A 14,371-nucleotide genomic window follows, 5' to 3' on the forward strand; every position below is an offset into this window, starting at 1 on the left:
CTCTCCCTGCCTTCTCTCTCTCCCTGCCTTCTCTCTCTCTCCCTGCCCCTCTCCCCCTCTTCTCCCCCTGCCTTCTCTCTCCCCTGCCTTCTCTCTCCCCCTGCCTTCTCTCTCCCCCTCTCTCCCCCTGCCTTCTCTCTCTCCCCCTGCCTTCTCTCTCTCTCCCCCTGCCTTCTCTCTCCCCCTGCCTTCTCTCTCCCCTGCCTTCTCTCTCCTTCTCTCTCTCTCTCCCCCTGCCTTCTCTCTCTCCCCCTGCCTTCTCTCTCTCCCCTCTCGCCCCCTGCCTTCTCTCTCTCTCTCTCTCTCCCTCTCCCCCTGCCTTCTCTCTCTCCCCTGCCTTCTCTCTCTCCCCTGCCTTCTCTCTCTCCCTCTCTCCCTGCCTTCTCTCTCCCCCTGCCTTCTCTCTCCCCCTGCCTTCTCTCTCCCCTGCCTTCTCTCTCTCCCCCCTTCCTCTCTCTCTCCCCTGCCTTCTCTCTCCCCCCCCTTCTCTCTCTCCTTCTCTCTCCTGCCTTCTCTCTCTCTCTCTCTCCCCTGCCTTCTCTCTCTCCCCCTGCCTTCTCTCTCTCCCCTGCCTTCTCTCTCTCCCCCTGCCTTCTCTCTCCCCCTGCCTTCTCTCTCCCCCTGCCTTCTCTCTCTCCCCCTGCCTTCTCTCTCTCCCTGCCTTCTCTCTCTCCCCTGCCTTCTCTCCCCCCTGCCTTCTCTCTCCCTGCCTTCTCTCTCTCTCCCTCTCTCCCCCTGCCTTCTCTCTCTCCCTGCCTTCTCTCTCTCTCCCCTGCCTTCTCTCTCTCCCCTGCCTTCTCTCTCCCCTCCTCTCCCCTGCCTTCTCTCCTCTTCCTCTCTCTCCCTCCCCCTGCCTTCTCTCTCTCTCTCTCTCCCCCTGCCTTCTCTCTCTCCCTGCCTTCTCTCTCTCTCCCCCTGCCTTCTCTCTCCCCCCGCCTTCTCTCTCCCCCTGCCTTCTCTCTCCCCTGCCTTCTCTCTCTCTCTCTCTCCTCTGCCTTCTCTCTCCCCCCTGCCTTCTCTCTCTCTCCCCTGCCTTCTCTCTCCCCCTGCCTTCTCTCTCTCTCCCCTGCCTTCTCTCTCCCCTGCCTTCTCTCTCTCTCTCCCCTGCCTTCTCTCTCTCCCTGCCTTCTCTCTCTCTCCCCTGCCTTCTCTCTCCCTGCCTTTCTCTCTCTCCCCTGCCTTCTCTCTCTCTCCTCTCTCCCTGCCTTCTCTCTCTCTCTCCCCTGCCTTCTCTCTCTCTCCCCCTGCCTTCTCTCTCTCCCCCTGCCTTCTCTCTCTCCCCTGCCTTCTCTCTCCCCCTGCCTTCTCTCTCTCTCTCCCCTGCCTTCTCTCTCTCTCCCCCTGCCTTCTCTCTCTCTCTCCCCCTGCCTTCTCTCTCTCTCCCCCTGCCTTCTCTCTCTCTCCCCCTGCCTTCTCTCTCTCTCCCCTGCCTTCTCTCTCTCTCCCCCTGCCTTCTCTCTCTCTCCCCCTGCCTTCTCTCTCTCTCTCTCCCTGCCTTCTCTCTCCTCCCCCTGCCTTCTCTCTCCCCTGCCTTCTCTCTCTCTCCCTGCCTTCTCTCTCTCTCCCCCTGCCTTCTCTCTCTCTCTCCCCCCTGCCTTCTCTCTCCCCTCTCTCTCCCCTGCCTTCTCTCTCCCCCTCTCTCCCCCTGCCTTCTCTCTCTCTCCTCCTTCTCTCTCTCTCTCCCCTCTCTCCCCCCTCTCTCTCCCCTGCCTTCTCTCTCTCTTTCTGTTGTAATTATATGAATGGTTAGACCTAGCTCCAGTTAGGAGTTGTCCTCTCCCAGATCTGTTCAACAGGAACAAGCAGGACAGATAATCATTGTTTACTCTGAGTCTAGTTGACCGAGAGATATATATATATATATATAAAACGGTCCTGCTAGATAGTCACCACATTGCTTCCTGGGAGTCTGGGAGGTTCTACAGGATGCGGTGATTTGGAAAGTGTTGTTTATGGGAAAGTACAAACATACAGATTGTTTGATTCTTTTGTCTTATTGTCCCTAGTCAGTAGTTTTACTGGAGAATCACACAGAGACATTTCTTTAGTTATTCTGATCTGTGTTACCACATGTACATGTTAGTCGGTTAGCAGACACGTTTATCTAGAGCCAGCTTATAGTAGTGAGTGAATATATTTATCATACTGGTCTTCCCCGTGGGAATCCAACCCACAACCCTGCCGTTGCCACGCTGAGCCACACGGGACCATGTCATAAATGGCAACCTATTCCCATAAGGCTCTGGTCTAAAGTAGTGCACTATGTAGGGAATAGATTCCTGTTTATTATTTCAGGTTGTTGTTGTCTGTCTGTCTATTACACTACATGACTAAAAGTATGTGGACACCTGCTTGTCTAATATCTCATTCCAAAATCATGGGCATTAATTAATATGGAGTTGGTCCCTGTTTTGCTGCTATAACAGCCTCCACTCTTCTGGGAAGGCTTTCCACTAGATGTTGGAACATTGCTGCTATAACAGCCTCCACTCTTCTGGGAAGGCTTTCCACTAGATGTTGGAACATTGCTACTATAACAGCCTCCACTCTTCTGGGAAGGCTTTCCACTAGATGTTGGAACATTGCTGCTATAACAGCCTCCACTCTTCTGGGAAGGCTTTCCACTAGATGTTGGAACATTGCTGCAGGGACTTGCTTCCATTCAGCCACAAGAGCATTAGAGGTTGGGCGCTGATGTTGGGCGATTAGGCCTGGCTAGCAGTCGGAATTCTAATTCATCCCAAAGGTGTTCGATGGGGTTGAGGTCAGGGCTCTGTGCAGGCCAGTCAAGTTCTTTCACACCGATCTTGACAAACCATTTCTGTATGGACCTCTCTTTCTGAACGGGGGCATTGTCATGATGAAACAGGAAAGGATCTTCCCCAAACTGTTGCAACAAAGTTGGAAGCACAGAATCATCTAGAATGTCATTGTATGCTGTAGTGTTAAGATTTCCCTTCACTGGAACTAAGGGGTCCAAACCATGAAAAATAGATCCAGACCATTATTCCTCCTCCACCAAACTTTACAGTTGGCACTATGCATTTGGTTAGGTAGCGTTCACCTGGCATCTGCCAAACCCAGGTTCGTCCGTCGGACTGCCAGATGGTGAAGCGTGATTCATCACTCCAGAGAACACCTTTCCACTGCTCCAAAGTCCAATGGTGGCGAGTTTTACACCCCTCCAGCCGAAGCTTGGCGTTGCGCATGGTGATGTTAGGCTTGTGTGCGGCTGCTCGGCCGTGGAAACTCATTCCATGAAGCTCCAGAACAAACGGTTTGTGTGCTGCCGTTACTTCCAGAGATAGTTTGGAACTCGGTAGTGGTTGTTGCAACCGAGGGCAGATGATTTTTACACGCTATGCGTTTCAGCACTCAATGGTCACGTTCTGTGAGCTTGTGTGGTCTACCACTTTGTGGCTGAGCCGTTGTTGCTCCTAGACATTTCCACTTCACAATAACAGCACTTACAGTTGACCGGGGCAGCTCTAGCAGGGCAGATATGTGATGAACTGACTTGTTGGAAAGGTGGCATCCTATGACGGTGCCACGTTGAAAGTCACTGAGCTCTTCAGCAAGGCCATTCTACTACCAATGTTTGTCTATGGAGATTGCATGGCTGTGTGCTCTATTTCATACACCTGTCAGCAACGGATGTGGCTGAAATAGCCGAATCCACTAATTTGAAGGGGTACTTTTGTATATAGAGTATATTTCTGTTCTTTAGTGTTATTGTGTCTGTGTGCGAGTGTGTGTGTGTGTGTGTGTGTGTGTGTGTGTGTGTGTGTGTGTGTGTGTGCGAGTGTGTGTGTGTGTGAGTGTGTGTGTGTTATTTCTGTTCTTCAGTGTTATGTCTCTCCTGCTCTCTGTTCTGTTTCTCTGACTTCCTACTTGATGACGTGTTTTCTGTTCCTGTTTCCTGTTCACTTCCTGTTCCCAGGCATCCCAGGGTCATCCTTGTAGTTGGGCCGGCCACAAAAATAACCTAGCCCCTTACTCCCTAGCCCCCTACTCCTTAGCCCCCTACTCCCTAGCCCCCTACTCCTTAGCCCCTAGCCCCTACTCCCTAGCCCCCTACTCCTTAGCCCCCTACTCCCTAGCCCCCTACTCCTTAGCCCCCTACTCCCTAGCCCCCTACTCCTTAGCCCCCTACCCCCTAGCCCCTTACTCCCTAGCCCCCTTACTCCCTAGCCCCCTTACTCCCTAGCCCCTACTCCTTAGCCCCCTACTCCTTAGCCCTAGCCCCTACTCCTTAGCCCCCTACTCCTTAGCCCCCTACTCCCTAGCCCCTACTCCTTAGCCCCCTACTCCCTAGCCCCCTACTCCTTAGCCTCCTAGCCCCCTACTCCCTAGCCCCCTACTCCTTAGCCCCCTACTCCCTAGCCCCCTACTCCTTAGCCCCCTAGCCCCCTACTCCCTAGCCCCTACTCCTTAGCCCCTACTCCCTAGCCCCCTACTCCTTAGCCCCTTACTCCCTAGCCCCTTACTCCCTAGCCCCCTTACTCCCTAGCCCCCTACTCCTTATCCCTAGCCCCCTACTCCTTAGCCCCCTACTCCCTAGCCCCCTACTCCTTAGCCCCTACTCCTTAGCCCCTACTCCCTAGCCCCTACTCCTTAGCCTCCTAGCCCCCTACTCCCTAGCCCCTACTCCTTAGCCCCCTACTCCCTAGCCCCCTACTCCTTAGCCCCCTAGCCCCTACTCCCTAGCCCCTACTCCTTAGCCCCTACTCCCTAGCCCCTACTCCTTAGCCCCTACTCCCTAGCCCCTTACCCCCTAGCCCCTACCTCCTAGCCCCTACCTCCTAGCCCCCTACTCCCTAGCCCCTACTCCTTAGCCCCCTACTCCTTAGCCCCCTACTCCCTAGCCCCCTACTCCTTAGCCTCCTAGCCCCCTACTCCCTAGCCCCTACTCCTTAGCCCCTACTCCCTAGCCCCCTACTCCTTAGCCCCCTAGCCCCCTACTCCTTAGCCCCTACTCCCTAGCCCCTACTCCTTAGCCCCTACTCCCTAGCCCTTACTCCCTAGCCCCCTACCTCCTAGCCCCCTACCTCCTAGCCCCTACTCCCTAGCCCCCTACTCCTTAGCCCCCTACTCCTTAGCCCCTACTCCTTAGCCCCTAGCCCCCTACTCCCTAGCCCCTACTCCTTAGCCCCTACTCCCTAGCCCCTACTCCTTAGCCCCTACTCCCTAGCCCCTTACTCCCTAGCCCCCTACCTCCTAGCCCCCTACCTCCTAGCCCCCTACTCCCTAGCCCCCTACTCCTTAGCCCCCTACTCCTTAGCCCCCTACTCCTTAGCCCCCTACTCCTTAGCCCCTACTCCCTAGCCCCCTACTACCTAGCCCCCTACTCCCGAGCCCCTACTCCTTAGCCCCCTACTCCCTTGCCCCCTACTCCTTAGCCCCTACTCCCTTGCCCCCGACTCCTTAGCCCCCTACTCCTTAGACCCCTACTCCTTAGCCCCTACTCCTTAGACCCCTACTCCTTAGCCCCTTACTCCCTAGCCCCCTACTCCTTAGCCCCTACTCCCTAGCCCCCTACTCCTTAGCCCCCTACTTCCTAGCCCCCTACTCCCTAGCCCCTTACTCCTTAGCCCCCTACTCCTTAGCCCCTACTCCCTAGCCCCCTACTCCTTAGCCCCTACCTCCTAGCCCCCTACTCCTTAGCCCCTACTTCCTAGCCCCCTACTCCTTAGCCCCCTACTTCCTAGCCCCTACTCCTTAGCCCCCTACTCCCTAGCCCCCTACTCCCTAGCCCCTTACTCCCTAGCCCCCTACTCCTTAGCCCCCTACTCCCTAGCCCCTACTCCTTAACCCCCTACTTCCTAGCCCCTACACCCTAGCCCCTACTCCTTAGCCCCCTACTCCCTAGCCCCTACTCCTTAACCCCCTACTTCCTAGCCCCCTACACCCTAGCCCCTACTTCCTAGCCCCTACTGTAGCTAAAATGTAGCATGTGTTTGCAAAGTTGCTAAAGAGCTTTGTGTTGCTAGACGTTCGTGTTAAATGCCCACCCATCCACCCTGACCAACCACCATTGTTTCCGTTTTGCCTGTCGGAACCTTCAGTCTTACGTAACCATACCAAACGTAACATATCATACTAATTTCAGTGTCCCGGACTTACTTTTACTGTTGTTACGTCTAGTCTATGAGACCAGGCTGCTCTGACTGACTGAAATGTGGTGCAGCGCATGTGTGATAAATAATTGCCATAATGAACAAATATCTTTCTGGAATCCATCTGTTTGTTTAAAAAAAAATCCATTATATAGCCTAGATTTAAAAAAAAAAATATATATATATATATATATATATATATATATATATATATATATACATAGCATTATAACAGTATTTCTTTGACATGCCCAAGCTGGTCACCGACAGGGATGATCTGGCTTCCGGAAATCTCCACTGTATGTAGAGCCCCGACACAGACAGACACACAGGGGCATTCCCCTGTCGTTGTTCCCTCTTCAGAAAGGTGGTTTGTTTCTGGTCGATTTGCACATTTCCTGTTTGGTTAAATCATGATTGATTGTACGTAACCAGGTCAAATATATTCCCTGGCACCGATGCGATCAATTCAAATGTTTGTCGCACTGCCAAGTAAAATCTGTTTTGGCCGCAGTATTGAACCCTGGGCCCCTACTCTCTAGCCCCTACTCTCTAGCCCCCTACTCTCTAGCCCCCTACTCTCTAGCCCCCTACTCTCTAGCCCCCTACTCTCTAGGCCCCCTACTCTCTAGCCCCCTACTCTCTAGGCCCCTACTCTCTAGCCCCCTACTCTCTAGCCCCCTACTCTCTAGCCCCCTACTCTCTAGGCCCCCTACTCTCTAGCCCCCTACTCTCTAGCCCCTACTCTCTAGCCCCCTACTCTCTAGCCCCCTACTCTCTAGCCCCTACTCTCTAGCCCCCTACTCTCTAGGCCCCCTACTCTCTAGCCCCCTACTCTCTAGGCCCCTACTCTCTAGCCCCCTACTCTCTAGCCCCCTACTCTCTAGGCCCCCTACTCTCTAGCCCCCTACTCTCTAGGCCCCTACTCTCTAGGCCCCTACTCGCTTGCCCCCTACTCTCTAGCCCCCTACTCTCTAGGCCCCCTACTCTCTAGCCCCCTACTCTCTAGCCCCCTACACTCTAGCCCCCTACTCGCTAGCCCCCTACTCTCTAGCCCCTACTCTCTAGCCCCTACTCTCTAGCCCCTACTCGCTAGCCCCCTACTCTCTAGCCCCTACTCTCTAGCCCCCTACTCACTAGCCCCCTACTCTCTAGCCCCCTACTCTCTAGCCCCCTACTCGCTAGCCCCCTACTAGCTAGCCCCTACTCTCTAGCCCCCTACTCTCTAGCCCCCTACTCTCTAGCCCCCTACTCTCTAGGCCCCTACTCTCTAGCCCCCTACTCTCTAGCCCCCTACTCTCTAGCCCCCTACTCTCTAGGCCCTAATCTCTAGCCCCCTACTCTCTAGGTCCCTCTCTCTAGCCCCTACTCGCTAGCCCGCTGCCGCCTACTGCCATCACCCTAGGCAATTGAAAGGGTTGGATAGGTATAGGCTAGGTGAAATTGCTCCCATCTATCCAAATCCTTTCACAGGATTAGGGGCTAGGTATAGAGGAGGGGTGTCTAGGGGCTAGTGATAGAGGAGAGGTGGCTAGGGATAGAAGAGAGGTGTCTAGGGGCTAGGGATAGAGGAGAGGTGTCTAGGGGTTAGGGATAGAGGAGAGGTGGCTAGGGATAGGGGAGAGTGGTCTAGGGGTTAGGGATAGAGGAGAGGTGTCTAGGGGCTAGGGATAGAGGAGAGGTGTCTAGGGGCTGGGGATAGAGGAGAGGTGTCTAGGGGCTAGGGATAGAGGAGAGGTGTCTAGGGATAGAGGAGAGGTGTCTAGGGGTTAGGGATATAGGAGAGGTGGATAGGGATAGGGGAGAGGTGTCTAGGGGCTAGGGATAGAGGAGAAGTGTCTAGGGGTTAGGGATAGAGGAGAGGTGGCTAGGGGCTAGGGATAGAGGAGAAGTGTCTAGGGGTTAGGGATAGAGGAGAGGTGGCTAGGGGTTAGGGATAGGGAGAGGTGGATAGGGATAGGGGAGAGGTGTCTAGGGGCTAGGGATAGAGGAGAGGAGTCTAGGGGCTAGGGATAGAGGAGAGGTGGCTAGGGATAGGGGAGAGGTGTCTAGGGGCTAGGGATAGAGGAGAAGTGTCTAGGGGTTAGGGATAGAGGAGAGGTGGCTAGGGGTTAGGGATAGAGGAGAGGTGGATAGGGATAGGGAGAGGTGTCTAGGGGCTAGGGATAGAGGAGAGGTGGCTAGGGATAGGGGAGAGGTGGCTAGGGACAGAGGAGAGGTGTCTAGGGGCTAGGGATAGAGGAGAAGTGTCTAGGGGTTAGGGATGGATGAGAGGTGGCTAGGGGTTAGGGATAGAGGAGAGGTGGATAGGGATAGGGAGAGGTGTCTAGGGGCAAGGGATAGAGGAGAGGTGTCTAGGGGCTAGGGATAGAGGAGAGGGGGTTAGGGATAGAGGAGAGCTGGCTAGGGGCTAGGGATAGAGGAGAGGTGTCTAGGGGCTAGGGATAGAGGAGAGATGTCTAGGGGCTAGGGATAGAGGAGAGGGGGTTAGGGATAGAGGAGAGGTGGCTAGGGGCTAGGGATAGAGGAGAGGTGGCTAGGGGCTAGGGATAGAGGAGAGGTGGATAGGGATAGAGGAGAGGTGTCTAGGGGCTAGGGATCGAAGAGAGATGTCTAGGGGCTAGGGATAGAGGAGAGATGGTTAGGGATAGGGGAGAGGTGGCTAGGGACAGAGGAGAGGTGTCTAGGGGCTAGGGATAGAGGAGAGGTGTCTAGGGGCTAGGGATAGAGGAGAGGGGGCTAGAGATAGAGGAGAGGTGTCTAGGGGCTATGGGCTGTGTCTGGACAGGCTCGTGTTTCCTTGGTTGGTTGGAAAGAAGGGTCGTAGAGTGCATCGTGTTACAATAAAGATGACAAGTCATTTTTCAGTCCTAAATCATAACACAAAACATTTCTCCATCTCTGTCTCAGTCTAGCTGGGGGGGGGGTTGGGATTAAATATGGTGGTTCTTTTTTCTGTCTCACTGACAGGTTTTGTTCGACTGCTTCTACTCTCCAACATCCAGTTGTCTGGTTTCTCATAAGGCTGTTTGTTGTATACAGAGCATAGACTTTGAAGACTGTTGAGTGGTGCCCCGTCAGGTCTGTATCAGTACTATTGAGTGGTGCCCCCCCGTCAGGTCTGTATCAGTACTATTGAGTGGTGCCCCCCGTCAGGTCTGTATCAGTACTGTTGAGTGGTGCCCCCGTCAGGTCTGTATCAGTACTGTTGAGTGGTGCCCCCCGTCAGGTCTGTATCAGTACTGTTGAGTGGTGCCCCGTCAGGTCTGTATCAGTACTGTTGAGTGGTGCCCCCCGTCAGGTCTGTATCAGTACTGTTGAGTGGTGCCCCGTCAGGTCTGTATCAGTACTGTTGAGTGGTGCCCCCGTCAGGTCTGTATCAGTACTGTTGAGTGGTGCCCCGTCAGGTCTGTATCAGTACTATTGAGTGGCGCCCCGTCAGGTCTGTATCAGTACTATTGAGTGGTGCCCCCGTCAGGTCTGTATCAGTACTATTGAGTGGTGCCCCCGTCAGGTCTGTATCAGTACTATTGAGTGGCGCCCCCGTCAGGTCTGTATCAGTACTATTGAGTGGTGCCCCGTCAGGTCTGTATCAGTACTATTGAGTGGTGCCCCTGTCAGGTCTGTATCAGTACTGTTGAGTGGTGCCCCCGTCAGGTCTGTATCAGTACTATTGAGTGGTGCCCCCGTCAGGTCTGTATCAGTACTGTTGAGTGGTGCCCCCGTCAGGTCTGTATCAGTACTATTGAGTGGCGCCCCGTCAGGTCTGTATCAGTACTGGTGAGTGGTGCCCCCGTCAGGTCTGTATCAGTACTGTTGAGTGGTGCCCCGTCAGGTCTGTATCAGTACTGTTGAGTGGTGCCCCGTCAGGTCTGTATCAGTACTATTGAGTGGTGCCCCGTCAGGTCTGTATCAGTACTATTGAGTGGTGCCCCGTCAGGTCTGTATCAGTACTGTTGAGTGGTGCCCCCGTCAGGTCTGTATCAGTACTGTTGAGTGGTGCCCCGTCAGGTCTGTATCAGTACTATTGAGTGGTGCCCCGTCAGGTCTGTATCAGTACTATTGAGTGGTGCCCCGTCAGGTCTGTATCAGTACTATTGAGTGGTGCCCCGTCAGGTCTGTATCAGTACTATTGAGTGGTGCCCCCCGTCAGGTCTGTATCAGTACTATTGAGTGGTGCCCCGTCAGGTCTGTATCAGTACTATTGAGTTGTGCCCCGTCAGGTCTGTATCAGTACTGTCGAGTGGTGCCCCCGTCAGGTCTGTATCAGTACTATTGAGTGGTGCCCCGTCAGGTCTGTATCAGTACTGTTGAGTGGTGCCCCGTCAGGTCTGTATCAGTACTATTGAGTGGTGCCCCGTCAGGTCTGTATCAGTACTATTGAGTGGTGCCCCGTCAGGTCTGTATCAGTACTATTGAGTGGTGCCCCGTCAGGTCTGTATCAGTACTATTGAGTGGTGCCCCCCGTCAGGTCTGTATCAGTACTATTGAGTGGTGCCCCGTCAGGTCTGTATCAGTACTATTGAGTTGTGCCCCGTCAGGTCTGTATCAGTACTGTCGAGTGGTGCCCCCGTCAGGTCTGTATCAGTACTATTGAGTGGCGCCCCGTCAGGTCTGTATCAGTACTGTTGAGTGGTGCCCCGTCAGGTCTGTATCAGTACTATTGAGTGGCGCCCCGTCAGGTCTGTATCAGTACTATTGAGTGGTGCCCCGTCAGGTCTGTATCAGTACTATTGAGTGGTGCCCCCGTCAGGTCTGTATCAGTACTATTGAGTGGCGCCCCGTCAGGTCTGTATCAGTACTATTGAGTGGTGCCCCGTCAGGTCTGTATCAGTACTGTTGAGTGGTGCCCCGTCAGGTCTGTATCAGTACTATTGAGTGGCGCCCCCGTCAGGTCTGTATCAGTACTATTGAGTGGTGCCCCGTCAGGTCTGTATCAGTACTATTGAGTGGCGCCCCGTCAGGTCTGTATCAGTACTATTGAGTGGCGCCCCGTCAGGTCTGTATCAGTACTATTGAGTGGTGCCCCGTCAGGTCTGTATCAGTACTGTTGAGTGGCGCCCCGTCAGGTCTGTATCAGTACTGTTGAGTGGTGCCCCCGTCAGGTCTGTATCAGTACTATTGAGTGGTGCCCCGTCAGGTCTGTATCAGTACTATTGAGTGGTGCCCCTGTCAGGTCTGTATCAGTACTGTTGAGTGGTGCCCCGTCAGGTCTGTATCAGTACTGTTGAGTGGTGCCCCGTCAGGTCTGTATCAGTACTATTGAGTGGTGCCCCGTCAGGTCTGTATCAGTACTATTGAGTGGTGCCCCTGTCAGGTCTGTATCAGTACTGTTGAGTGGTGCCCCGTCAGGTCTGTATCAGTACTATTGAGTGGTGCCCCCGTCAGGTCTGTATCAGTACTGTTGAGTGGTGCCCCGTCAGGTCTGTATCAGTACTATTGAGTGGCGCCCCCGTCAGGTCTGTATCAGTACTGGTGAGTGGTGCCCCCGTCAGGTCTGTATCAGTACTGTTGAGTGGTGCCCCGTCAGGTCTGTATCAGTACTGTTGAGTGGTGCCCCGTCAGGTCTGTATCAGTACTATTGAGTGGTGCCCCGTCAGGTCTGTATCAGTACTATTGAGTGGTGCCCCGTCAGGTCTGTATCAGTACTGTTGAGTGGTGCCCCGTCAGGTCTGTATCAGTACTGTTGAGTGGTGCCCCGTCAGGTCTGTATCAGTACTATTGAGTGGTGCCCCGTCAGGTCTGTATCAGTACTATTGAGTGGTGCCCCGTCAGGTCTGTATCAGTACTATTGAGTGGTGCCCCGTCAGGTCTGTATCAGTACTATTGAGTGGTGCCCCCCGTCAGGTCTGTATCAGTACTATTGAGTGGTGCCCCGTCAGGTCTGTATCAGTACTATTGAGTTGTGCCCCGTCAGGTCTGTATCAGTACTGTCGAGTGGTGCCCCGTCAGGTCTGTATCAGTACTATTGAGTGGTGCCCCGTCAGGTCTGTATCAGTACTATTGAGTGGTGCCCCCCGTCAGGTCTGTATCAGTACTATTGAGTGGTGCCCCCCGTCAGGTCTGTATCAGTACTATTGAGTGGTGCCCCCCCGTCAGGTCTGTATCAGTACTATTGAGTGGTGCCCCGTCAGGTCTGTATCAGTACTATTGAGTGGCGCCCCGTCAGGTCTGTATCAGTACTGTTGAGTGGCGCCCCTGTCAGGTCTGTATCAGTACTGTTGAGTGGTGCCCCGTCAGGTCTGTATCAGTACTGTTGAGTGGTGCCCCGTCAGGTCTGTATCAGTACTGTTGAGTGGTGCCCCCCGTCAGGTCTGTATCAGTACTATTGAGTGGTGCCCCGTCAGGTCTGTATCAGTACTATTGAGTGGTGCCCCCCGTCAGGTCTGTATCAGTACTATTGAGTGGTGCCCCGTCAGGTCTGTATCAGTACTATTGAGTGGCGCCCCCGTCAGGTCTGTATCAGTACTGTTGAGTGGCGCCCCTGTCAGGTCTGTATCAGTACTGTTGAGTGGTGCCCCGTCAGGTCTGTATCAGTACTGTTGAGTGGTGCCCCCGTCAGGTCTGTATCAGTACTGTTGAGTGGTGCCCCCCGTCAGGTCTGTATCAGTACTATTGAGTGGTGCCCCCGTCAGGTCTGTATCAGTACTGTTGAGTGGTGCCCCCCGTCAGGTCTGTATCAGTACTATTGAGTGGTGCCCCCCCCGTCAGGTCTGTATCAGTACTGTTGAGTGGTGCCCCCCGTCAGGTCTGTATCAGTACTATTGAGTGGTGCCCCCCGTCAGGTCTGTATCAGTACTATTGAGTGGTGCCCCCCGTCAGGTCTGTATCAGTACTATTGAGTGGTGCCCCCCCCGTCAGGTCTGTATCAGTACTATTGAGTGGTGCCCCCGTCAGGTCTGTATCAGTACTGTTTGATTGGTGCCCCCCGTCAGGTCTGTATCAGTACTGTTGAGTGGTGCCCCGTCAGGTCTGTATCAGTACTATTGAGTGGTGCCCCGTCAGGTCTGTATCAGTACTGTTGAGTGGTGCCCCCGTCAGGTCTGTATCAGTACTGTTGAGTGGTGCCCCGTCAGGTCTGTATCAGTACTATTGAGTGGTGCCCCCGTCAGGTCTGTATCAGTACTGTTGAGTGGTGCCCCCGTCAGGTCTGTATCAGTACTGTTGAGTGGTGCCCCGTCAGGTCTGTATCAGTACTGTTGAGTGGTGCCCCGTCAGGTCTGTATCAGTACTATTGAGTGGTGCCCCGTCAGGTCTGTATCAGTACTGTTGAGTGGTGCCCCGTCAGGTCTGTATCAGTACTATTGAGTGGTGCCCCGTCAGGTCTGTATCAGTACTGTTGAGTGGTGCCCCCGTCAGGTCTGTATCAGTACTGTTGAGTGGTGCCCCGTCAGGTCTGTATCAGTACTATTGAGTGGTGCCCCGTCAGGTCTGTATCAGTACTGTTGAGTGGTGCCCCGTCAGGTCTGTATCAGTACTATTGAGTGGTGCCCCGTCAGGTCTGTATCAGTACTATTGAGTGGTGCCCCATCAGGCCTGTATCAGTACTGTTGAGTGGTGCCCCCCGTCAGGTCTGTATCAGTACTGTTGAGTGGTGCCCCTGTCAGGTCTGTATCAGTACTATTGACTGGTGCCCCCGTCAGGTCTGTATCAGTACTGTTGAGTGGCGCCCCCGTCAGGTCTGTATCAGTACTATTGAGTGGTGCCCCGTCAGGTCTGTATCAGTACTATTGAGTGGTGCCCCGTCAGGTCTGTATCAGTACTGTTGAGTGGTGCCCCCCGTCAGGTCAGTATCAGTACTGTTGAGTGGTGCCCCGTCAGGTCTGTATCAGTACTATTGACTGGTGCCCCGTCAGGTCTGTATCAGTACTGTTGAGTGGTGCCCCCATCAGGCCTGTATCAGTACTGTTGAGTGGTGCCCCCCCGTCAGGTCTGTATCAGTACTGTTGAGTGGTGCCCCCGTCAGGTCTGTATCAGTACTATTGACTGGTGCCCCGTCAGGTCTGTATCAGTACTGTTGAGTGGCGCCCCCGTCAGGTCTGTATCAGTACTATTGAGTGGTGCCCCGTCAGGTCTGTATCAGTACTATTGAGTGGTGCCCCGTCAGGTCTGTATCAGTACTATTGAGTGGTGCCCCATCAGGTCTGTATCAGTACTGTTGAGTGGTGCCCCGTCAGGTCTGTATCAGTACTATTGAGTGGTGCCCCGTCAGGTCTGTATCAGTACTATTGAGTGGTGCCCCGTCAGGTCTGTAT

Source organism: Oncorhynchus tshawytscha, linkage group LG16 (genome assembly GCF_018296145.1).
Source record: "Oncorhynchus tshawytscha isolate Ot180627B linkage group LG16, Otsh_v2.0, whole genome shotgun sequence".
Classification (NCBI taxonomy): domain Eukaryota; kingdom Metazoa; phylum Chordata; class Actinopteri; order Salmoniformes; family Salmonidae; genus Oncorhynchus; species Oncorhynchus tshawytscha.